This window comes from Numida meleagris, chromosome 8 (genome assembly GCF_002078875.1).
Source record: "Numida meleagris isolate 19003 breed g44 Domestic line chromosome 8, NumMel1.0, whole genome shotgun sequence".
Classification (NCBI taxonomy): domain Eukaryota; kingdom Metazoa; phylum Chordata; class Aves; order Galliformes; family Numididae; genus Numida; species Numida meleagris.
This window is the reverse complement of record NC_034416.1, coordinates 709,304-733,215: the sequence shown is the minus strand read 5'-3', so window position 1 is coordinate 733,215 and position 23,912 is coordinate 709,304. Positions and strand designations below refer to the sequence as shown.

The 23,912-nt window shown below is 55.2% G+C and overlaps 3 long non-coding RNA genes across 3 annotated transcripts in view; 1 reads left to right on the top strand and 2 right to left on the bottom strand.

Moving 5' to 3' along the window:
* Positions 1–7,219, bottom strand: part of LOC110403334 — a 31,718-nt gene extending 24,499 nt beyond the window's left edge. The window contains exon 1 of the long non-coding RNA XR_002441622.1: positions 6,857–7,219. This is a non-coding gene — a long non-coding RNA (uncharacterized LOC110403334). The remainder of the gene's footprint in view (positions 1–6,856) is intronic.
* Positions 8,232–10,935, bottom strand: LOC110403068. The gene is made up of 2 exons (XR_002441477.1): positions 10,686–10,935; positions 8,232–8,352 (listed from the first exon to the last, which is right to left on the bottom strand). It is a non-coding gene; the product is annotated as an uncharacterized LOC110403068 (long non-coding RNA).
* LOC110403448 lies at positions 15,486–17,590 on the top strand. The gene is made up of 3 exons (XR_002441669.1): positions 15,486–15,527; positions 15,860–15,984; positions 17,146–17,590. It is a non-coding gene; the product is annotated as an uncharacterized LOC110403448 (long non-coding RNA).

The following is a 23,912-nucleotide window of genomic DNA, read 5'->3' as shown; positions in this document are numbered from 1 at the left end:
AGCACTATGGGCAAGTCACCCTCGCACACCTGAGTCCCCCCAGCCCCCCCTGCAGACAGCCCCATCGCTGCAGGGCTGCCTTCCATCACCTCCCGGTGACTCAGTCACTGTGGCTTAGGCAGCTGCTGAGTGATGACACACGCCAAGCGCAGAGCCTGAACGTGCTCTCTGCTGTAAATCCCCGTACTCGGGACCCTGCTACCACAGAGACAGCAGGGAAAAGCACCGGGCAGGACGGGTTCCTGGGAATGCTGACCCTCTCCATGTTCCCCTCTGGTTTCACTTCTCCTTTTCTGCCTGTTGCCTCTTCTTCCCGTTTGCCCTGGCGCTGTAAGTAAATAGGGAAGAGGGGAAGTCACCTCAGCCCTATGATTTTACAACAAACCTACGTGTAATGAGTCCTCTGAAACCCAGGTTTCAGCCCAGGCTGGGGGAAATGGAAGGCTCACTTTTTCTTGGGAGGATCAAGGAGCAGGGAAGGCTCCTGGGTGCAGAGCAGCACAACTTGGGCAGGGTGAGAGGCAGGACATGGCTCTGACCTCCAGCCTGATCCCTTCCCTTCCCCCTTTCCTTTCCCCTTCCCTCTACCCTCTTCCCTTTTCCCTTCCCTTCCCTTTCCCTTCCGCTTCCCCTCCGCGTGCCGGGGTCTCCTTAGCCGCGATCTACCCCTAGCGGCAGCGCGCTGCTACGGAGCGCGGCGGGGCGGGGCGGGGCGGGGCTGCGCGCTGTGCAATCCTGGTGAATGGGAGAAGAAAGGAAAGGGAAGGAAGGGGAACAGGTTGGGGAGGAGGGGAAGAAAGAAATAGAAAGAAGTATCAAAACCAAGCAAACAATCAAACGAAAACAAACAAACACACCAAACCGACCAACCACACAAAAAGCCACCTGCTTTGAATGACGGAAAATGCCCCGGCGGTGTTTGCTTTCAAGCTTAATTTTGTTATTCAGGAGCTTGAAAAGCATCTAACTCCCGAGCCCTTGCAGAGCAAGCTTAGATTTCACATTATAACATACAAATAACCCAGTTTTGCTGCTTGGACCAAGCCACTGAAACCTCTGAAGCTTTCTCTCTGCAGCCCTTAATACACAGCCCAATAGACCCCAAGCTCCAGAGGAAAGAACGGAGGCCCCGGGACCCCAGAACTCGGCCAGAAGGAGGTGAGGGAATGGGGAGCAATGGGGAGCAGGGGCAGCACGAGCCCCTTGCACTGCTGCAGAGATTGGGTCGGGCAGCCCCATGCTCCCTGCACGGCCCCTATGTCAGCAGGAGGCTGCAAGAAGCAGCAAAAAGCACTTAAAGGAAGCGTTATGGGAAGCATCGAGCACCTTTCATCTTCACCCTGCAGGTTAGCAGTGGCATCCTGGAGCAGAAGGTCTCACGTGCGGGAGGTGTTTGATGCTGTGTTAGCTCCACCTGAGCATTTGGGTCAAATCTAACACGGGGATTTCGAAAAATAAATAAAAAATAAAAATGACAACAGCACGGATGCCTGTGCCCGGGAGCAGCGCAGGGAACAGTCTGTGCTGCCGAGCAAGGTGCATGAGAGTCACCGTGAAGTAGGACAAGCACAGCACTGTTACTATATTGGGAACTCAGCAAGAAGCTTCCTCTCCATTTTTTGAAAGCCCAAATTTCCTACAGCCTCACTCCAAAGCACCGGGGCCCTGCAGGGCACTAAGCTGCCCGGTGGCACCTCAGGACACTGTCCCCATGGGTCCCAGCAGGACAGGGACATAAGAAGTACTTTGGGGAAAGGAGGGAGAGACAACGAGAAGCAGGGAACAGGCCATCCTCTGATGCATTTCAATAGAAAACAGACTCATCTCTTTTATTACCCAGACCATGTTTTCCATTTTAAATCAGCCCTGACACTTTGGTTACTTTTTTTTTTTTTAATAAGCCACATTTGTTCATTAAAATCCATTCATCCCAACCGTCACAGGGTATTTGAAAGAAAAACAGCACCTGGGGGAACAGTGCCTCTGTATTCTCCTGTTGAAGGCTCTGGGATCCAACAAACCTCATGTCACAGCTGGGGACCACTGCGAGCCAGACCCCTTGCAAGAGGCAAGGGGCACAGGGATCAGTGTCAGTGAGGGTGCTGCAGCCTCCCTGCTCCACCCAGCCCTGTGGGAGCTGTGCCGAGCCGTGCCAAGCCGTGCCAAAACATGCTGGCCTGTGCCAGGGGGTTTCCAGCTCCTCCCACCTGAGCCAGCGCCCAGACCCCCGGCTGCTGGCAGGGGCTCCCACATCCCTCCCCAGGGCCTGTGCTGGATCTGTGCCCTCACCATCCCTCGAGAGGATGGAACAAGGGGGAAGGCAGATGGGGAGAGGGGAGGAGGGAAGGGATGGGAGGGTATAACACAGTCCTGGGTGACGGGCAAAGTCTGGAAGAGAAAGCATCTTGAAGGAAGAAAGTAACAACCAGAAACAGTAGAAAAAGGATGAAATGTGACAGAAAAGTTGGCCTGAGGGAAATAACGGGAGCTAAAAATAAGCATCCAAGGGCTGCAATGGGAGAGAGAAGGAGCAATGTCGATCAGGAGAAATGGGGTTACATCGCAGCCCTCTGCCTGCTGAGCCCTGGGGGCAGGAGAGAGATGGGGGGCTGGGCTGGGGCATGGTGGGGACAGCAATGGGACAGCAGTGGGGCTCTGCAGTGCAGCCGCTGCCTGAGGCAGCACCAGCAAGGAGCAGCTCAGAGCACTGCACACAGCTCCATGCACAGAAGATGCAAGCCCAGGGATAAGCCCCATCCGAGCATGGGTATGAATGGATGGGGGCACGTTGCAAAGGGCAGCACTGTGCCCAAGCAGAGCAGGCCTCTTGGAAATGCCCATGCACTCCAGGAGAAACCAACTCCCAGCCTGCCCGGGCTGTGTGCAGGGACCCACACACACTGCTCTGTGCCCCCAGACCCCAGGGGCTGCCCCAGCCCTGCACCGAGCACACCGAGCTCCCTGCCCACGCGTGCCAGCCGGCCTGGCTCCGTGATTACATTTCTCTGTTTCCATCCCGACTTGAGCACAGAAAGCCTCTTTGCCATTCATTTACCCAGGGACTTCATTGGTATTTAATAAACTCGATTAAGCAGCCGCCTTAATTTGCTTTTGTAATGAAAACATAATTGTTTCTGGAGTTAAAACGCGAGGACTCTCCACGGCAAGTGGCAGGTGCTAGGGAGCAGGAGAACACAGCACAGAAGAGCCATGCACCCAGAAGCTGTTCGTTGTTCCCCTTGGGAAGCACTCAGGGTGCTGGGCACGGCTGGGGCAGGGGAAGAGCAGGGCAGAGAAAGCCACAAGAACAGCTGGGCCAGGCTCAGGGCACTCTTGCTCACCTCGTCCTGTGCACTCTCACCATCCCACGTGCAGCCCCTCCCACAAAAGCTGCACCCGCACAGCGTGCATAGCCACTCCTATTCACCTTGCAGCTCCAGCACGCATCCCTTGCATGGTGCATGCACTCGTGCTCTGTGATCCATGTAGGCATGCAGGTGGAAATACAGAGGCACACCTCTGTGCTTCTCATGTGCACCAGTGTGCATCCATGCACACACAGCCCTGCCCATGGATAGCTTGCAATGCTGTACATGAATGCACACATCACCTTTAGCACTCACCACGTCAAAAATGTGCACCTCGGCAGCCTTAGTACAAATAGGTGGGAACAGAAGCTGCTTTGCAAACAGAGAGTGCAATGGCAAACCCCTAAACTGAGAAACAAATTATCATCTGTACTGTTTGTATATCAGACGAGGTCTCTATAGAGACCAAAGAGAAAAAAGGGCTGCTCATTTCATACCGTTTATTTTGAGATACTTCTCGTGATTGATGACTGAGAAAATGCTGCAGCCCCCATGGGCGCCCGCAGCACCCGAGGAGCCTGGGCTGCAGGATGACCCACGCATGTTGCTGCTCCCAGGGCAGGACACGGGCAGGGACCATGCCTTTGCACAGAGCTGCTTGCGTGGGGAGGAAAAGCAGAAGAGAGAAAGAAACAGATGGCTCCATTTCATACAAAAAGGCAGAGAGGGAAGATGTAACTTGGGAATCTCCCCAGAACAAACCATCTGTAGCGTAAGGCCTGTGTTGCTGCTGGTGTAGCAAGGCAGCCAAAATACTGAAGCAGCAAGAGATGCGTTGCTTGGGAAGAACAGAACTGCGTTTCATTACTCACTCCTATTCCTTTGTGATTCTGAGGTCACGGGTGGCACCCAAACCTCTCAGGGTGGCACTGCCCCTGGCAGGACTTTGCACATCCCTCCCTCCCCCGTCCTCTTGTGCATGGGAGGGCAAAGCAGCAGCACGTGCTCCAGCAGCGCCGCCCCCCGCAGCTGGCTCCCAATGCTGACAGATCCGTGGGGCATACATCGGGGCAGGGCCACGCTCTGGTTGGAGTCCACCCGGAGTGGAGGCAGAGGGAAGGACCTGTTGGTAGCATGTGGTTATTTGGTGTTCTTACACCGAATTTGGTGCTATTGCATTCATCTGGTTGTAATGCTGACGGGCGGGCGGGTGTGCAGGCTGCAGAAAGCGGGCAGGGGCAGAGCAGCCCCATCGTTAACAACACGAGAGGCAAGCAGGGCAGGGATCATCTCCTTTGGGTGGGCAGGAGGAGGCGGAAAAGTAAAAGAAGCCGGCCCATAAATCACCAATATTAGAACAGCATGGAAGGGCTGGGGGCTTCGGTCAGGAGGAAGCCGCGGGTGGGAGCGCAGGAGGCACCGTCAGCCCGGCCGTGCAGCCCCGCACATATACATCAGAGCCCTCCTGACACATCATTATTAGCTTTCCTACGCTGAATTGCACAGGGATAAACTTGGGGCTGGGAGAGAAACCGCAGAGATTATTGTCAGTCCTCGCGCTGCCACGCGCTGTGCTTTTCTCCCACCCCCCTGCCTTCTCCAAGCAGCAACACAAAGGAAATTCGTGGCATTTCTACGGCTAATGCTGCAGGAAGCATTGGTGGGCTTGAAAGAGGAGAAAGAATTAGAGGGCTCATCCAGACAGCGGGACGTGGGGGGCGAGGGGGAGCGGGGAGGGCATAAGACGAGGCTGAGAGCAGCTGATCTGAGTAAAATGATAGTTTGATGCATTGGTCGGGGAAAAAAAGAAACTTCAATAAAACAAATTGAATTTAAATCCTCCGGTAAAGCCGGTTCCCAGCGCGGGGAATGCGGGGTTGTGTTCCGCCTGCGCAGCCGCGTGGCCCGGAGCCGCTGCTCGCTGAGTGGGGTGCAGGGTGGGCACAGCTCAGGGCAGCCCGGGGCTCACACTGCCTCTCACAAACACCTCCCGGATGAGGCCCCAGCTCTGTCCGAGCAAAACACTGCACTGCTCCCCTGGCTTTGGTTCGCCCCGCTCCCTGACCCCTGGGCTGTTTCACAAGCAGCCCGTGCAGAGGCCCAGCTCTGGCTGCCATGTGCTCAGGAACAGCCCCTTATCAGCACAGCAGCCTCCCGTTGCATGCGGTCTCCCATCAGCAGGGCTGCCCTGGAGGTTCCGTCCTCTCTGGGGTCTCTGCAGTCCCCTCTCCATGCATGCACGGAGGTCAATGGGCAAAGAGGAGGAAGCACCAGGCTCGCTTTCTCTTGCCGTAAATAGGGTTTGATGTCAGGTCTCTGGGGAGGTGAAAGCCTCCTGCATTAACTCCACTGCTGCCAAGTTAACTACCCATAACATTAAAGATACAATCAGCAATAAACCCTAAAAATAGCCCAAAGCAATTGTCAGCAGTGTAAATAAAGATTGCTGAGTGCTGTGGAGCGGGGATAAATACAGAAGATTCATGGTTCATCTGTCCCTCATGGGCAAATGATCTGCCCACGGGGGTTATCTAGGAGCACTTGTGACACTGGAGAGGTGTCCGGGCTCTTTGGGCTGCAGTGGGGGGGGGGGCACGAGAGGCACTCATGGCCTCTGGGGACAACCAGGCATTTCCTGGGGCCAGCAGTGATTTGTTGAAGCATGGCTTCAAACCGGTCTGGGCCTGTGCAATGCTAAATACCCTCTGGCACTATATGCAGGGAAATATTTCCCTGAGCAGCAGGATGAGAGCGTGCAGCTCAGGCTGCTGGTGGGAAGGATGAAGGCAGAGCTGGGCAGAGTCAGAGCAAAGGCAATGTGTGCGCAGAGTGACCCAGCAGAGCGCTCGGTGGCTTCTGATCCTGATTCCTCCAGGATATTGGAAGCACAGGGCCCAGCTGTGACTTCCCTTTGCCCCAGGGTCGTGTGCTTGGGCAGCTCTGCCCCTGCTGCTGTGTGAGCATTGGCCTCGCTCCTGCGTCTGTGGGGTCCGGCCTGCTGGGAAGCGTCCACATTTCAGGGATGCCAATTGGGGCAGGAGAGCTCGTCCTGAAAATGGGCTGAGGAGCTCCTGGGGCCTCCGAAGGCGCAGCACCCCCCGCTGCCTCCTGCCCCGCAGGCCGGTACAGCCTCGCTGCTGGATGCTCGTGGCATGGGGAGAAATCTGGAAGCTATTGCGCTGGTGCATTTCTCAAGAGGGAATGCCATGCCCAGTTCATTTCCTTTAAGGAAACACAACCTGAGGGGATAATTAGAGCTTCTTTGCGTACACAATCCCATACTGTTTATCCAACACAAATTAAAAAACGTGGTCCTCAGGAAAACGGAGCTGGGGAGATAAAGAAGCGATCGGCACCCAGACGGGTTTCATTACTGCCTGACACACCGGGCCCGAACGCCGCTTTGTATTTTGGCAGAAAAGCCACGGCCTTCCCAGCACCGGGGGATGAGCCGGGCTTTTATGATGCACCAGGGTTGCCGGAGATCATTTGCGATGGAAATCGGACGGGGCTCCGCACCGCCCTGCCTCCCTCCCTTGTTCCCGTACCTGTGAGCTTCGGGTGAGAGCCTCGCCGGGGATGGGGAGCGCTGAGGACTCGGACCAGGCGGTGCTGAGCGCTGAACCGGGCGCTGGGGGCTCGGGGCACCCTTCCCCAGCAGGAGTTGGGTGGGAGCACGGCGATAGCCGGGCACGGGGCCCCCCCAGCGCCTGGCAGCCTGCTTTAATCACCCCTCCTCCGCCCGAAGCCGGAGCTCATTATGGGCAATGCTGTTTGTTTGTTTTGTTAATGACACCGAGAGGCCGCCTGGGCTCCGCGCCGCGCTGCTCCTCCGGTCCCGGCCCCGGCCCTGACAGCGAGTAACGCGACGCGAACTTTCCAGTGTGGTTTCTGTGGCCTGGAAATGTAATGCATGATCCTCGTGTGGAGACCTCGATCAAACTTCCTGCACCGCCCTCCTTGCTCCCCGCTGCTTCTCCTTCTGCCCATCACGTGGCCAAAACCCCCTCCCCGGGCCAGCGTCACCCATTGCCCCCTCCCAGGAGCCTCCTGGGACCCCGTCACCAAGGTGGGGGAGGATGGAGAGTGCATGGTGAGCACCCAGTGCTGCACGGTGAGCAGCTGCCAGTGCATGGTGAGCACCCAGCTGCACGTGGTGAGCACCCAGCGGCAGCACCGTGAGGCACAGGGCCCCCCCGCCACCCCTGGAAGAGCCACCCAGAGCCCCACTGCCACTCGCCCTCCTGGCAGCCCCTGCTCTGATGGGGCAAAGAAGGGCTCCTCTGGAGCACAGATGCTGCCACAACAGTTTTTGCAGCCAGGCGGTGAAGACGTTTGGCTGAGAAAATGCACATCTTAAACAAAAGTCACCCTAGCTCCCTTTGAGGCGTTTCTGCTGGCTCCAAACACGCCCCAGGCAGCGGGCTGCTCCCCTGGCCCTGCCTGCACGCAGCCCTGCACTCCTCCACATGGGGCTGCTGGGGGAAGGAAATAAAGGCCATGAAATTCCTGTGGGATTTAATTTCCAAAAAGGTGAGGAAACCTTTATGGAGGGTGAGAACAGCAAGAGAAGGCTTTTCTCTGCCTCCCCGCAGGCTCCTCCACACGCACAGCCCAAGGGGTTGCTCCATCTGAGTGAGATGGGACACACGAGTGGAGGGAAATCCCGGAGAGGTTTGCACCCCTTTCCTCTTCAATAACCTTGCAGGGTTGGGATGGGCAGGGAGAGGGCCCCAGCTCCAGCTCCAGCTCCAGCTGCTCGCCCAGACCCATCAGCACCCTCCAATGACCGCAGCCCTCGTGGTGCTGCCTCCTGGGGGGAGAGGTGTCCCTGGGGATGGGGAGGCTACAGCCATGGGGCTCCGTGCACCCCCAGCACGGAGCTCTGCTCTGCCCCTCCTGGTGTCCCAGCTCAGCAACATGTGTCTCGCAGATTTTTATTAGCTGCGTAGCCTTCTCTTGCTTGCTTTCCATCTCTTTTTTTTTCCTTCTCCCTGCTTGCTTGACAGAATTTAGATTAGACAAAACATGAGATCATTTCTGCCTGCAAAAAAAAAAAAAAAAAAAGGGAATCAGAAGAAAAGAAGAAATTGCCTCTTTTCTGCACCCCGTTTCTGCTCACCCTCCCCATACCCCCCACGGCCCCGTCCCAGCAGGCAGCGTTTTGCTTTCCAGACATGACGAACACGAGCAGTGAGTGGCTGCCCACCACCACCTCATCCTCAAACCATCCGGGCACGGCCCAGCGGTGAGAGCTGGACCCGGCTGTGCCAGATGGGGCTCTGCAGCAGCAATAGCTCCGTGATGCTCATCCAGTGAAGGTGGCAACCTGCCACCTCCCTGCAGGGTCCCTGCTTGAGTCATCCCCCTGGGCAGCCCTGGGTGCCCCTTCCCTCTGCCAAGTTGGGGTTCTCCCCAGAAAAAGGCACGGGGAGGGGGCACTGCTGTGGCTTCAGGTTTCCTCCTCGCTGTTGCTCCCTCTCCGTGGAGGAATCTGCGGCCGGTTTTATGGACACCTGGAGGAGCTGGAAAAATGATCTAACGTCTCCAAGGGAATTGCAGAGATGGAGGGAGGTGTGAGAGAGGGGGAGGAAAGCAGCTCCGCAGCCACGAGCCGGGCGGGCAGCTGGGATGTGGGAGGATTTCCCCCTCTTCCCTGGTTTCCAGAGAAACTTGCCTCCTGGGGGAGTGGAAGCAGGATCTGTGGCTCCAGTTTGCATCCGAGCCCAAATTTTGGGGAACACGCAGAACTTGGTGCTTTCCATGCTTGGAAAGTCCGTTCCCATCACCGTGGTGCTCCATGGTGTGTCCCCTGCCTCCAGACCCAGGGCACTCCTGCTTAATCCTGCACCCTGTGCCCACGGGATGCACCCGCAGTGCTGGGCAGAGATGAGCAGAGGATAGCAGCAGCCTGCCCGGCTCCATGCTGTGGGAACCTTCAACTTCAAAGATTTCAACTGAGAGAAAGCCTCCTGCAACTGCATCCTGCAGCCTGCAACCATGTCCTGCAGCCTGCAAAAACAACCTGCAGCCTGCATCATCACCCTGCAGAAGAGCCTGCACACTTCCTGCTTCCAGCATCTTCCCTCTGCAGCCTCAAGGGTACACTCCTGCAGTCAGTGAGGCTACAACACTTCATCTCAGGCCCCTAACAAGGACAGGACAATGGCTGCATTCTGTCTGCACGGCATCAGGAACAGGGAGCTGTCAGATGGAGCTCAGTCGGCTCTGGTACTGCGCTCTCTAGCCTCTGGATGAGGAAGCAAATGGACTCCTCCAGCCTCAAGTTCAAGTTCTCAATCAAAGATTCAGCCCAGTTTGTATGCAGAGAGCTTTACCGTCCTTTGCAAGTGTTGGTAACGGTGTTGTCAGCACACAGCCGTGCTCACACACACACACACCCCGCGTTCCTTCATCCTGCGGGTGACCACGAGCAGCACATTTGCATCCCTGAGCACAGCAAAGGATGCATCTGCGTACCTCACCGGCTCACTTTTGTTTCTCTTCCATTTCCTTTCCTCCCCCTGACCTTCCTCTTGGACAGGACACCTGGATGACTAACTGGAATTTAATAAAGACAACTGGATAAATAAACGCAGCCCACGCTGCTGTGCTGACATCGGGCCGTGACGCGGCCGTGCCTCCAAGCTGTGCACGAATGCTGTGCGTGCTCCGGAAGAAGGAGAAGGCGCTGCAGGATTACTAATTGAGATATCCACCAATTTCACAGCCCTGAAGTTTGCTGAGAAACATCTGACTCACTCATGAGTCCTAATTCCAGCTCAGGTGACCTCAGAAAGAGGAAATCAGAGTAACACCCCAGCGGCAGCGGGGAGGCCTTGGTTTGGGTGAAGTGTTGTTCAATAACACCGCAGAGACAACCCCGAGAGTTTAGGAGTCAAAGCTAACCTAGACACAACTTGAAAGAAATCTTGACTTGCCACCCTTGGGGTCAAGTGGGAGTGATGGATTTCCCTCCCTTGCCTTTCAGGGTGTTGGGTAAAATTTCACTCCTTTTTTTCAGGTCTTCTTTCCTCGATGATGTTTTTTCCATGACAGTCATCACTTCAGGCCCCTGTTTGCCCCCAGACCACATCAGTAAGAAGTAAAGGACAGCCTGTGCGGTACCCGCGGCACAGCAGGGCTGCAGTTACCTGCTGTCCCGTGCCTCCCAGCAGCTCCATGCTCTGCACAGAGGTAGCTCTGTGGGGTCAGCCTGGCTCTGCTTCCCATCCGTGTTCTGCTCCTGCAAGTGAGGAGCACCCTCACCCCACAGACAGAGCTGTGGGGCAGGACGTGCAGCTCAGCCTCGTGAGTTATGTCCCACCATGATGTCACAGCGTGAAGCAGTGCCAGCAGCCTGGTACATCATCTCACCAATATAGCAGCACGCGCTGTTCACAACGAGAGCAGAACATCTTGAATCCTGAAGTTTCTGATCTGTTCCAACTCTTTGCAAGCCCAGGAAATGTCATCTGTTTGCTTGCAATGCAGTGGGACATTGCTGAATGCAAGCCAGCCCCGGCCCTGGTGAAAGCTGGTAGATCCATCCCACGGCTGACGCTCGGGAGGGTGTCACAGCAAGGGAAGGTGTTTGGTGAGGAAGCAGCACGTGCTGCCATGCTGCTCGGTGGGGGAGGGGAGCGGTCCCACCAACCCTCCCAGCACCACCTCCCCGTGTCACCACGGTGCTGGCACAGCTCGCTCACACCGCGGTCCCATGGAGACGTGGAGGAGCTGCCAGCAGCGTGGGCGTGAGCGGAGAGATGCGCACCCAACCTTTTTCTGGGGGATTTGACTTCCTCCTCCTCCTCCTCCCTGCTGGGCTCCTGTGCCAGAAGGAAAATGAAGGCTCCCTCTGCCCGCTGCACCCAGCCCTCGTGGTGGCACTGCCACATTGCTGAGACCCCGGTCCCAGTTCTCAGTGCTTGCACTTCCTGACACCAGCTCACCCCCTGCTCCTGCCCTGTCCCCTCGCTCCCAGCCGGCCCCATCCTGCCCCACACTGCCCGTGCCACAGCGGCATGGTCGGCGGAACACAAGTCTCCTATTAGAGCTTATTAGAGGGCTATTATAGACTCGCTCATTTAGAGAATTACTCATTTTTTAGGCCTTTCAGGAACTTTAATGAGTTGTCTTAAACATATGCAGCAGCAGCAGCAGATGTGGCCTTGGGATGAGCTCTTTGAAACCCTCCGTCCCTCAGGCATCCAGCAGCAGCAAGAAGCAGTGTGATAGTTCCTTGCGTGGGGGGGTGGAAGGAGGCTGGAGATGCTCCGTGCGCTCCTTGCCTTCAGAGCATCCCAGCCCCTCACCTCCACCCAGCCTGCTGGCTCCCTGCTTCTGCTTTCCTCGCCTTCCTGGGTGGAGGACTCCCATGGCAGGCAGGAGAGGAGTCAGTTACAGGGAAAAGAAACAAGGGGGGATTGCGAGTGCTGGGGCTGCCCGGGGGCCAGCAGCAGGCTTTAACCTCCCATAGGTTCAGCTTCATGGGACCTTATTTGGGGAACAGAACCAGTGTCTGCTGGTGTGCCAGGACCAGGCGCTGCCACGCCTGCCGTGCCCAGTGCCTGCTGCAGGGTGCTCACAGCTCACAGAGCTCCGTGTTCCCACCCGTTCCCTTCCCAGCCTCATCCCTTCCCAAAGCCACCACAAAGGATTAAGCTGCAATTTGCTGAGCTGGTGGATGATGCAAGGCGCTGCCCCGTGAGAAAGGAGCCTCCCACAGCACGCAGACACTCAGCTCCGCTCTCTGCCTCCTCCCAGAAGTTTCCTTGGAGTTTTCATTCCTTTTTTTCACTTTTGGATACTCAACAATGTATTCTGAAAACCTGGACCAAATTATAGCCCATTACCCAACGCAGCTCGTTCCAAATCCCCTGCATTACTGCAATAAATAAAGGGAAGGCAGCTCCCATTGCGGCCCCCGGCCCCGCTGCGGTTCCCTCGTGCAGGTGACGGTTCCCTTCTCTTCTTCCCTCCTCCTGCGCAATGCCTCCACTCTGCCAGGCCCCGGCTGCACACATCAGCACCACGGGGAGAAACTGAGAGAGGAAAGGAGGGAGCAAAGGGAACCTGAAGTCTGTGGGTGGAAGGGGAATCTTCAGGACGTGCTGGAATGCAGCCTCTGAGTGGAATTTACGCACACTCCCTGGATCACAGGTTACAGATGCGATTGCATACACAGAAGGTGACTCCTGCAGAGCTGGGATGGGGACACGAGATCCTCACTGCTGCTGCAGAGGGGGCATGGCACAGCTGTCCCACTGAGCTCCTCCTGCATTGCACATTGCAGGGCCTGCACATACCCACTGCTTGCAAAGAGCCCCATCCAACTGCTCACATGATTGCGGTACACTCCTTGCTTCTTTATGTATTTTTTCAGCCTGCCACTGAAATGCCGCCAGAACCAAGGGAGTGTTTAATTGCAGCCAGAGCTCTGCTGCAAAATGGGACATGGGGAGGTGCAGCGAGAGGACCAAACCCGACTGCAGAAGTGTAGAACGCTGGGAGTGATGGTGGCAGCTCAAATTGCTCTGACAAGAAGTTGCCTTTGGTGCTTCCTTGCTGAACTTGCTGTGGTTCAGATGCAAACCAGCAGGCGTGGAGGTGCCTGGCTGATGGAGCAAAGTATTTTCATCAATCTAATGGGTCTGGAGCTTCACCTGCAGCAGCTTCTGTGCGGTCAGGTCACAGGAAGCAGCAGAGAGCAGATGTGGGATGTGCAGCAATGACCACAGCTGTAGCTGGCAGCGAGAGGTGGGGATGTGGGGCAGGGCAGAGGCAGCGCCCTGCAGACAGCACAAGGGGCTGGGGAGGAAGGCAGGCTCTGCCTCAGCTGCTCGGCAGCACCCAGGTTCAGCAGCAGCCACAGCACGGTTCCGGCCCCACGAACACAGGCGCAGGCTAGGGCCAGTCACAGGGAGCAGCGATGCCTCCGCTCCCCCCACAGCACACCCCCACCTCCCCAGGGCACACGCACAGAGAATGCTCAGCGCTCTGGGATGTCTGCCAGGAAAACATAATCAAATGTAAACCAAAGCGCACTCCCTAAAAGCGCAGCTTCCCCTGGTTTCTCGCACGTTTCCCTTCCTGCGCTGCCTTTCCCTCGTTCTTTCCCTTTCCCCATGGCTCAGGGATGGCTGCGGGTGCCCCACTGACTCCCAGCTCTGCTTCCACTTCCAGCATCACATCGGCTCTGGGGTTATTCCCCCCTGTTCTTTGGGCTGGGGAATTGCACCAAACTGGGATCAACCCAGCTCGGCTCGGCCTCACCCTCTTACTGTAAAGCAGTCGATCAAGAAAAAATCTAAGACTCAAGTCAGAGTGTTAGAAAGTAGGCATTCTTTAATATCAGTGCTGAGTGTGTGGGGGATACACTCCTCCTATCACACACACCTTGCACACAAAGGTCTCCAGTTTGTGTACACTCAGAGGCCTTTCCGGAGGTACATACATATTCCATACAAAGACTCCTGGAACCTTCCTTATCGATACAAAGCCTCCAGAACCACAAGGTTTTCCATTCTGGGACTTAGCAAGCTGCAACTTGTACCAACCGCAACCTGCAGAATACTCCAGGCGGCTCTCAGAGCAATGCAAACCGGAGCAGCAGCGCAATGCCTTCAGCAGCACAGAGCCCTGCAGCAGGTCCCGCACGGCCGCCCAGCTCTGCACCCCACGTCTGCATTTTTGCAGAGCCCCACGGGGTCTCGTGCCGCTGCATCCCTGGCTCCAGAGAGTGCTCAGCCATTGGCAGCACTTTCTGTCTGCCCCTGGGAGCTGAGTTCGAGTTCCCAACGGGAGCGGAGAAAAAAGGCAGCGGGTGCTGTTTCCTCCTTCCCCCCGCACGGAGCTGGCAGCTCTCCTGCCTCTCTTATCTCCCACCAAACACAGCACTGAAGGAGTATTCTCCAGCACGCGAGTTGCAGCTGGAGGCCTGTGTGTAAATAATAAATGCATAAACAGCGAAGGAGCAAAGCATGGGGCCAGGGAAGGAACCTCGGCGTAATTGGAAGGATGGCATCGGGCGGGCAGGAGGGGAGCGCGGCGTTTTAAGCAGAATGCAGATAGTTCAGGTTACACAAACATCTCAGGTGGGTTTCTCGTTTGCTCATCCCCAGGAAGGAAGGCCTCCTCGTGTGGCTGAACACGGCAGAGATTTGCTGTCGCTGGGGGCTCTGGGGGCTGTGCCGGGCACTGCCCTGTGCTCCCTGGGGCACCGCCTGCAGCCCCGGTGTGGCTCCCAGCCATGGCACTGCTGGGGCTCCCTGGGGCCCTGTGCTCTGGGGAGAGCAGGAGCCTCACTCTGCAGCAGTGACCACACCGATGTCTTCCTTTCTTAACGCAACAACCTAATAAAAGTTGACAATAGCATCTGTTCCCAGGGTTTGAGCTGCATCTAGATCAGGAATGCAGTGATTCCAGCAGGCGGAAACAAGATTGTGATGAAAGGAGATAAGATGGAAAAACACCATCCGGTAAATACAGGAAGGAAAGGTTGAGGCCATGACAGTAATGAGAGATGTAAAAAATTCCTTACTCCAAATCAGATTGATCTGGGATCGTACCTGGGCTCTCTGCCCATTGCACGGGACAAGTTTTCTTGTGCTGTCTGGGGGGGCTCTGGTGCCTGCCCCTGCTTTAGCCTCCACTCTGCTGTTAGGTCTGCTGGGAGAATGCCGAGCGAGGGGAGAGCCCCTGGGCTTTGGGCTTGCTTCACTTCATGCCTTCTCACTTCACTCCTGAGCAGAAAGTTCATGGTGATGAGATGGACCCCAAAATGGGACAGGGGCAGGAGAGCACCAGAAAATGAGAAAGAAACCATCTGTGGATGTTGAGAGATATGGGGCTGCTTCGTACCCCAGGAGGCCTCTTTGCACCAGGCAATCCTGAGAGGTATTTCTGCTCTTCCTACTCCATCCCCTGAATGCTTTGGGCCCTGAGAGGGCAGGGAAGGTGTTTTCCCAGGAGTTTCTGCTTCTCATTGCAGTACGGATAGAGTTCTGTGTGCATGCACATCAGCCCTGCTGTGCACCATGCATGCACTGCATCATGCACGTACTCGGCCCCCAGCAGCCCTCACCAGGGGGGGAAGGAGCTGAGGCCCAGGGGGCAGCCCCACGGCCACTGTCCTCCAGCATTGCCCCCAAGGCCATGACGTCATACACAGAGGAAGTGACCTCATCGGAAGGGCAGCAGAAGAAACCCAGATGCCAGGTGATGGATTCAGAAATATTGCGCCCATTTTCATGCAAATGTCCTTAATGGTAAAGAATGAGGGGGAAGAGGAAAACACAGAGAAAACTGATGTGTCGACAGAATTGTTTCTATACAGAATATTTTTCAAAGACTTCAATAAGGGAGTGTGCACAAAGAAAACACAGCTGCATCTTCATTCATGAAAGGAAGGAGGCTGGGTCTGCGCCTATCAATCTCTGCTGGGCGGGGGTGCAACATCAGGGACCGATTGGGGCAGATAATGCAAGCATTTTTCCGCAAATATTTGCTGGCTGAGATTAGTTTGCTTTTGCTGCTTCTTCCCCCTTTAGTAACCCAGCTCCACAAACATTAGCACCATCAACTTTTACTGGCAAGAGCCCTCGCAGTGCGAGACTTCAACAGCTGATTCGCTGAGGATTCGCAGGAAAGAGAGCTGTGAAGGGAAATGGGATTGGTAAGAGCTCGTCACATTCAGCACACACGATGCCATGAGCCTCGTGCGGCCAATTGCTCCAACAATTGCACAGCTCTGACGCTGCTGACGGAGCCCAGCGGTGCCCCAGGCACAGCCACCCCACGTGCACGCTGCCCTGGGAGCAGGGAGCTGCTCGTGCCCCACAAGCCCACACCAATGCATGGCCCGGACAGCCTGGTGTGGGGAAGGGCTGACTGGAGACGAAACACCACATGCTCAGAGGAGCATCCAGCAGTTCAGATCTGGAATGTTTTTTTGCTCCCCGGGTCACTTGGATGCCATTGCACAGAAGTTCCCCCGTGATGTTTGCACCCCATCGTGGCTCTGCCGGAGCCACAGAGCCCCAGAACTGTTCCTCGCTTCCCAGCTCAGAGCTTTCATTTCTCATTCTGGGCAGAATCCAGAGGAACAAAGATGTCTGGGGGAAGAATATTGAGCAGGATTGCCCAGCTTCTAAAAGATTGCTCCCAAGTGGGCGTTCAGGCCCCAAGCCGTGGCTCAAGTCAGGGCCCGGGGAGGAAGATCTGAGTCCGACTTTCACTTCCCATCCTTTTTGCCTCACTTTCTGCTTTGCGGTGCTATTTGGGAAAAATGCTTAAACATTTTGCACCTGGCACTGCTGGGTTCATGCCAGGCACCAGCACAGCCCGGTGAGAGCCAGCACCAGTGGGGCAGGAGCGGGGCGATGCCGTGGGATGATGCCATGGGGCAATGACAGGCGCTGCTCCCTGCTGCTCCCCGGGTCGTCCCCACGCCGTCTGTTTTCTGCTCCTGCACTTCCATTGTCTTCCTTTTTTTGCCCCCAAATTTCATTCTTTGGAGCTGTTTAAGACAGCGTTCCAAAGGGTCTGCACCATTTCTTTCAATTAACCTTCATATCAAAGAGATTGCTCTGTGTTCAGCAAGTGTTTTTGGAGTAAATGCTAAAAAAACACCATCTAGATTTTTCTTTCTTTCTCTGTTATGCCTCGTGGCATCAACACATGCCTGTCACAGCTCTTTCATTCCTAAAGCAGCTCCATCTCTAACTCGTACTTCTTTTTTCTTTTTCTTTTTTTTTTAATTTTAATTTTATTGTGCAGACACTCATGTTTTTCTGCCCCTTTGTTCTGATTCCTTCAAAATGTTTTCTCTTTCCAGCTTCCCATCCGACAGCAGCACGAACCCACCCATGCTCGGGGGAAATGATCGAATTCTCGTCCGTTAACTCAGAGAGCTGTGTGCTCTCCTTAAAGCCACGGCAGAAATCCTGCTACAAACCGTGCCATGTTTTCTTCTCCCTCCGTCAGGACCGAGTCATTTCTCCCAGGCTGGTTGGTGAGCTTGGGGCATCGCTGGCCCCATCCGTGCCCATGTGCAAGGAGAGGCTGCAAAGAGAGGCTGCCCTGAGCCGCGGTGCCTTGCAGAGCGCGCAGTGCACGGGGCCGAGCAGCCTTAATTACAGCTCTTCAAAGGCCCGGCTCTCTGGGCAATCTAGCGTGGCCAAATTGGTGTTGTTTTTAATTAAAAGTTGCAGAAAGTCGGGCCTGTTAGGTCAAAGGAATGCTCTACTGCTCCGACCCATCTTCTGCTTGGAAACTGTTTACCTGGGCATATTTTCCCCCCTTTTTAATTAAAGCTGAATTAAAATGCAGGTTATTTGGGGAGTGGAGCTAACGACCATAAAACCCCATTTGCATTTTCTGTTCCTTAGGACTGAACCCTGTCCCCTCTGCCACGGGACCCTGCCCAGCTGCTGGCAGCTCCCGCAGAAGGGCACTGTGACCTCCCCAGGCCCTGCCCCTCCGGTCCCATCCCAGCGCTCAGCCCGGGGCTGCTGTCCCTGCCCGTGTCACATCAGGATGCTGCGCAGCTGCGTGGGAGCGTGGGGTCGTGGTGGGGAGCAGCTCCCTCATGGACGTGGCCATCCACAAATGCACCCCATGTTCTGCTCATGATGTGGAACCTCAGGCAGCATTATAGAAGTAATTAGTTTATTTGGGGTGAAAGGTGCACACGGAAAAACCCTACACGCAGAGAAAGCGTTTCCATCCAGCTTGTGGAGCATCCCCCCAATGCAGAACGCATTGGCTGCTGTTATTTGCAGTTCTGATCCTGGCGCTTGTGGGAATTAATGGCTGTAGGTTTTGAAATGCAATTATAGGCTTTGCAGTGGTAATTTTGTTTTTATTTCCCACTGCGTTTGCCGTTGCTCTGTGGAGAGGAGAGGCTTTAGTTAAAACTCATGTATCACAAGCGTACCTACAATTTGTTTGCTTTTTCTAGAAACTTTTTCCTTTCCCTTTGCGGGCTGTCAGTGCACGGGATGTTTTGTTTCCGTCTCAACACAAATAAATGTCTGGGACCTCAACGCTTCGGCCTGGTAACTGGATCCAGGAGCTCTCACCTCCAGGTCGCAGCTTGCAGCTGGGGAGCAGGCGCTGTGCAGGGCTGAGCCGCGCTGCTGAGCTTCCTGCTTGCTCCGGGAACTCAACGGAGATGGTCGATGGCTGGGGGGAAAATGGCCAAAGCCAAATCTGTTTGGAAATATGTTTTTTTATTTATCGTTTTTCACAAATCTCTCCTGGAGAGCAACGGAAAGACTCGGCACCAAAAACACTGGAAAACCCAGAATATGGTGATGAAACAGAAGGAGAAGCCTGCCACTCTTGGATGGTTTGGAAACCCACGGAGGCGGTTTGTCTCGAGAAACTGAAGAAGCAGTATTTCAGACCCAAGAAACTGTTAGGGTGGGACTCTGTGGTTGGTCAAGCAAGTCACTAAGCACAGGTGTTAGGGAAGGCCTTCAGAAAGCGTGCTTTGGGGGAGCAGGGGAGGATGGAGGCCTCTGTGCGCAGCCATGCACCGCGGCACCGATGCAGCATGGGAGCGAGCACTGGGCTGCGGCCCTGGGGGCACGGGGACCCTTGGGTGCAGCCACAGGGACACAGCAGAGCGCTGGCAGCTCTCTGAGGTAAAGCCCTCTGTCATTTTCCAAATCACAGCTAAACAGTCCTGTCTTGTTAGTACTGCCTTGGTAATGAGAAACCAATACTGCCCTTGCTGTGAGCGTTACTGCTCTCCAACCACTGTGCGCAGTGCATGCGCTGCCACCTCCACCACTGCATGCTCTGCTCCGAGCCCGCAGCTGAGGGCACTGCACAGGTCCTCAGGACCACAGGGCTGCCAGGAGCACACTTCCCCATCCAGGACACTGCCTGCAGCTGCGGGGCTCTGAGGTGCGGGGCGGGCTTCTCTTCTCCGCTGCTTAAAATAACAGGGTCAATGTATACACGCTCCTCATAATAATGATAATGGGGACTGCTGGAGAAACGCAGCCTCCAGATGAACTCGACACAGACAATCAACTGGAACTCTGGGGTAATTTTGGTTTCTGATCAATCTAAAATCATTTTGACCCAAGGTATAATTTAAAATGTTCCTACCTCGGTTATTATAGCCCCGGGGCACTGTTGGTTGTTTTCACTCACTCGCCTGCTTGTTCTCGCTCTCCCTGCTTATAAGATCCAAGGAGCAGCTTAATGAAAAATGAGTGTGTGGCTGGAGGGGTCAATGGTTACTCATTTTGGATCTTTAAAAAAAAAAATCGGGTAAGATTTAGTTGTGTTCCTTAAATAGGGGTTTCACACTGGAGGAGACCTGCAGAAGGAGGAAGGCGTCAGTTCACGGGCAGCTCTCCTGGCCTCCTGCCCCCTCCTTGTGTTCCCTCCTTCTCCTTGTCCCCCCGAAGCACTCTGGGGACAAGAGCTGCGGCCTCTTGGAGGTAACTGCGGTGGGAGCGGGGGTGGCAGCCCAGAGCCACCAGCACCACTGGGCCCAGGGGGGGTGCAGAGAGATGAGATGTAGCTGGGCAAGGACAGGAGCCGGCCAAGGAGGGGACATCTCTGCCCCTTATCGTGGGCACGCTGTGAGCTCCGTGTGCATCCTCCACAGCAGCAAAAGGGGGGGAACCTTCCCTGAGAAATAATCAGGGCCTTGGGGCCGTAGCTAAGGAGTAGCTGCTCCTGTGGTCCCCCTCCCAAAATGATGGGTTGGGATGGGGCTGGGCTGGGGCTGGGGCTCGGGCAAGGGGCTGGGACTGGGCTGGGAATGCCTGCACGGAGGGTTTGAGGATGTCAGAGTGAGCTGTTGGCAGGATAATTACTGCAGGCGGAAAACAAAAGAGAGTGACAATTTTCCTGCGGATGGATTCAGCCCTCATGCTTCTTAATTCCCATTGAACAAAGAGCTATAATTGTTCTCAATAGCGAGGAGGGGAAGAACCTAATTTCCAATGTGAGTAAGAGAAGCTTTCAAGCAGAGGGTGGGTGGAAACTATTTATAAAGGACCATTAGGGAAAATCAGATTTCTACACACTGTAAACAGAACAGAGAAAAACCTATTTATATTTGAGGCTGGGAAGCTGGTCCCGTGCCGCACAATGGAGCCGTGGCCGCGAGGCCCCGAGCGCGGCGCTGAGGGTTCGCCCCGGGCGCTGCTGAAGGTTCTGGTGCTGCTGTGTGTTCCTGTGCATTTCTGTCCTTCAGAACAATGCCTCCTTCCCAGGCACGTGTTGCCAACAGCAAACAAATAAAACGTGCGCTTGCTCCGTCCGTTCTCTGTTGTCTTTGGGGGGGGGAAGAAGGGGGGGGGGAATGGAAAAAGAACAATTGGTTTCATTTGGCCAAAAAAATTGCAGAACGCAAACACCACAGTGATGGGCCAGAGTAATGGCAGGAGATGAGCTCCCCGTTTGTTCAGCATTAGTTTCTGCAGGTCCTCTTGCACCCTTCTGCCGCCAGCCTCTGTGCACTGCTTGCCATCCTTTCTTCCAAGCATGGAAAAGCAAACCCTCTCAAGGTAAACTGCAGAACAGTTAGAATGCAGCTGTCAGCCTTTGGGGGGTTGCCATGCAGAAGGCTTCCTCAGCATTCACTATTTCTGGGCATTGCTGAGAGGGATCGAGTCGTGCTGGGGCCGTGGCAATGCACCCAGGGGGACCAGGGTTCTCCAGGGCACGCGGATGGAGAACTGAGTGCTGTGCACTGCTTAGCGCCGGCCGAGCATTAATGGCAAGGATCAGCTGAGCATCAGCTCAACAGCTTCACCACTTCTCTGGGGTTACTTTCAGGGAATGAAACCGACAATTTTAGTGGATTTTCTCCTCTTTTATGGGCTTGCCAATGGAAGGCAGTGAGCTGTGGCCGCAGCTCTCCTCAAAGTCCTGCTCCCTGCCCTGCCCTCCCTGCCCTGCCCTGCCCTGCCTTGGTGCTCATGGCTGCGTGGCACGGACCAAACCCCGGTGACGCGGTGCCTCCTTCCCAGCCGGGCCATGAAGCAGAGCCGTTCCCATGCAGTGTGCTCGTGTGCGTGCAGACCTGATTTATATCTCTTCCAACAAGCTGTTCTTTGCTATCGTGAGCCAACAGGACCCATAGGGTGTTACAAGACATATTACATGCAGCCAAGAGCTTTAATCCCCCTGGGGGAGTGATTACAAACAACTACACACGTCCCGGAGTTGCTTAATCACTGTTAAGAAATTTCTTTATAATCTGAGTAAATTACTTTAATTACTTGCAACTACCAATTAGCGTTTGAATGCTTCCACTGAGAAGTTTGCAGGCATTAATCTGCTCCCTTGGAATGTTAAATCACTGGCTGGAAGATGGCTTTCGTCTACGCAGCAGCAGCAGCAGCAGCAAGCTGCAGGGCTGGGCAGCAGCCGGCCTTGTCGCTGTGCCCTGCAGCTGCATGGCCAATGTTTTGAGTTTGGTTCTGGGTTTGGTTCTGGGTTTGGTTCTGGGTTTGGTTCTGGGTTTGGTCCTGCACTTGGTGGCTGGGGGGGAGGAGCCCTGCCCAAGCTGCAGCAGCGGGAGCAGTTTGCACAGGGCTCCCCGCCTGGCACCGTGCAGCTCTCTGCAGCACACCTGCACGGAGCACCCAGCCCCTCTCCTGGCAGACCTTGCTTGCTCTGGCGTCGCACGCTGCACAGGCTGTGCTTTGTGAAGTGCAGGCTGGGGATGGACTTCATCTGCGGATGTGAATGCAGATGAGGTTTGGATGAGCACGGCTCCGTTTCCCACTTTCCCACTCGTCCTGACTCAGAGGAATTTTCAAACCTTGAAAACTCAGCATTAAGGTCTGAACTTGCTTTTCTGTCCACTTTCAGTCTGTAGTGGCATGGAACAGATTCAAGCTAATTTTACCTTTGATATTTAGTCATTGAGTTGCTGTCCTCATCCTCTTTCTCCCTGCCCATCACCAGGAGTGTGCTGGCACCAGGAATCCGGGCAGCAAACCAAGGAGCAGGCTGCCCGGGGTGAGGACACTTCCTAGGCAGAGGTTGGAGCAAAGAGGTTGCAGGGGTGCAGCAGCTGGGGGGGACATCAGGAAACAAGACACCAGGATAGGGGAGGCTGCTGTCGGAGGGCAAGGTGGCAGGAAGGAGCTCTGCCTGCAGGCAGGTGCAGGCTCTTTCCCTTCACCCTCTCCTGAGCTGTTTCCCCTTCCGGAAGATGCTGATGAGATCGAGTTCTCCCCATAATATAAATCCCACAAAGATGTGTTACCTGGGAGACCCTGCAGTGCCCACAGCCTGACCTGGGACGCGCAGGTGATGTTGCAGTCTGGGCACAATTTTACTTTTGTATAAAATATCAGAGATCTGGATAATTGAATAAATGCAGTGTGTGCAAACGATGAAAAAATCCCCGTGCCTGTGATACTGGTATTCATTGCTCTTGGTACCAAGGCGATGTTTTGTTTTTTCCCATTTGAAGTGGCACGCCCGGCACGGGAAGGAAACATTTAGGTCCAGGGGAATGGACGGACTGAGTTCCTGCAGCTCTGGGTTCTGTCATCGTTTGTGGTTTTCCTTGAGATTGGCCAATAACTTCCGAAACTGCTGGGAAAGCAGCAGGCTGGGCGGCCGCAGATGGTATCAAGGCAGTGCTTGCTTCAGCCCTCGTCATGGGAACCTGGGCAAAGAGGGAGCTCAGAGCCCAGAGAAGGGCACTGCGAGTCAGAGCTGCTGCTTCTTCTCGTGCTTCCCATGACTCATGCTATGCTTTGCAGACAGCATTCACATGTGTGCATTTCAGTTTTTCCACACCTAAGCTAAGCGTGCAGTCCCTCCACTTCATGAACGATGCTGAGTGCTGGGCTGGACCCGGCACTGCCAAAAGCTTTGGCCACTCGTGGAGCCCGTGCCAAGTGCTCCTGTTCTGCAGAGATCAGCTTCTGTTTAGAAAGATGCTTTTCTTCCCCCCTCTCCATGCAGAGTCATTCATACACATATGTCACAAATGTACTCATTCCACAGGTGATACATAAATAAACACTGCCAGCCCTGAGCGGAGAGGGATGTTTTGCTTGCTTGGATTTAAATAAGACTTTGCAGGAATGATCTGTCTGCAGCTGCTTGGTGCAGATCCCGCTCTGAGACACCCCCAGGCTGAGTCACTGCATCCCGGGCATTGCACGCAGTGTCCCCACGCTGCCATGGGGCCGCGCAGGGCTGTGACCTGGCACCCCCTGCAGCCCCTCCTGCAGCTGCCCTGCTCCCCCGCCAGGCAGGGGGCAATGCCTTGTGTCCGAGCAGGATTCTCTTACACCTTTTATAGGGTCAGGAGGGTTCTTTCTGTGCCCTGAAGGACAGGAGTTGTTGCAGGAGGTTTTCCATTCAACCCCAACCCATGCTCATCCATAATCTGCGTCTGTGGGCACCTTGCTCAGCTCCCTGGAGGCATTTCTCACCCATGTGCCAGTTTGGTTTCCTGGGCACTGCTGAATGATGTACTGTGCTACGTCACCTGTGAGCTACCAAGCACAGGGTCTGTGTGAGCTATATGGCAAAACTCTCCCCAGGTGCTACAAGAAGGTTCAGATTGAGCCAGCTCCAGCTCACCCAAACCAGGTATGCTGA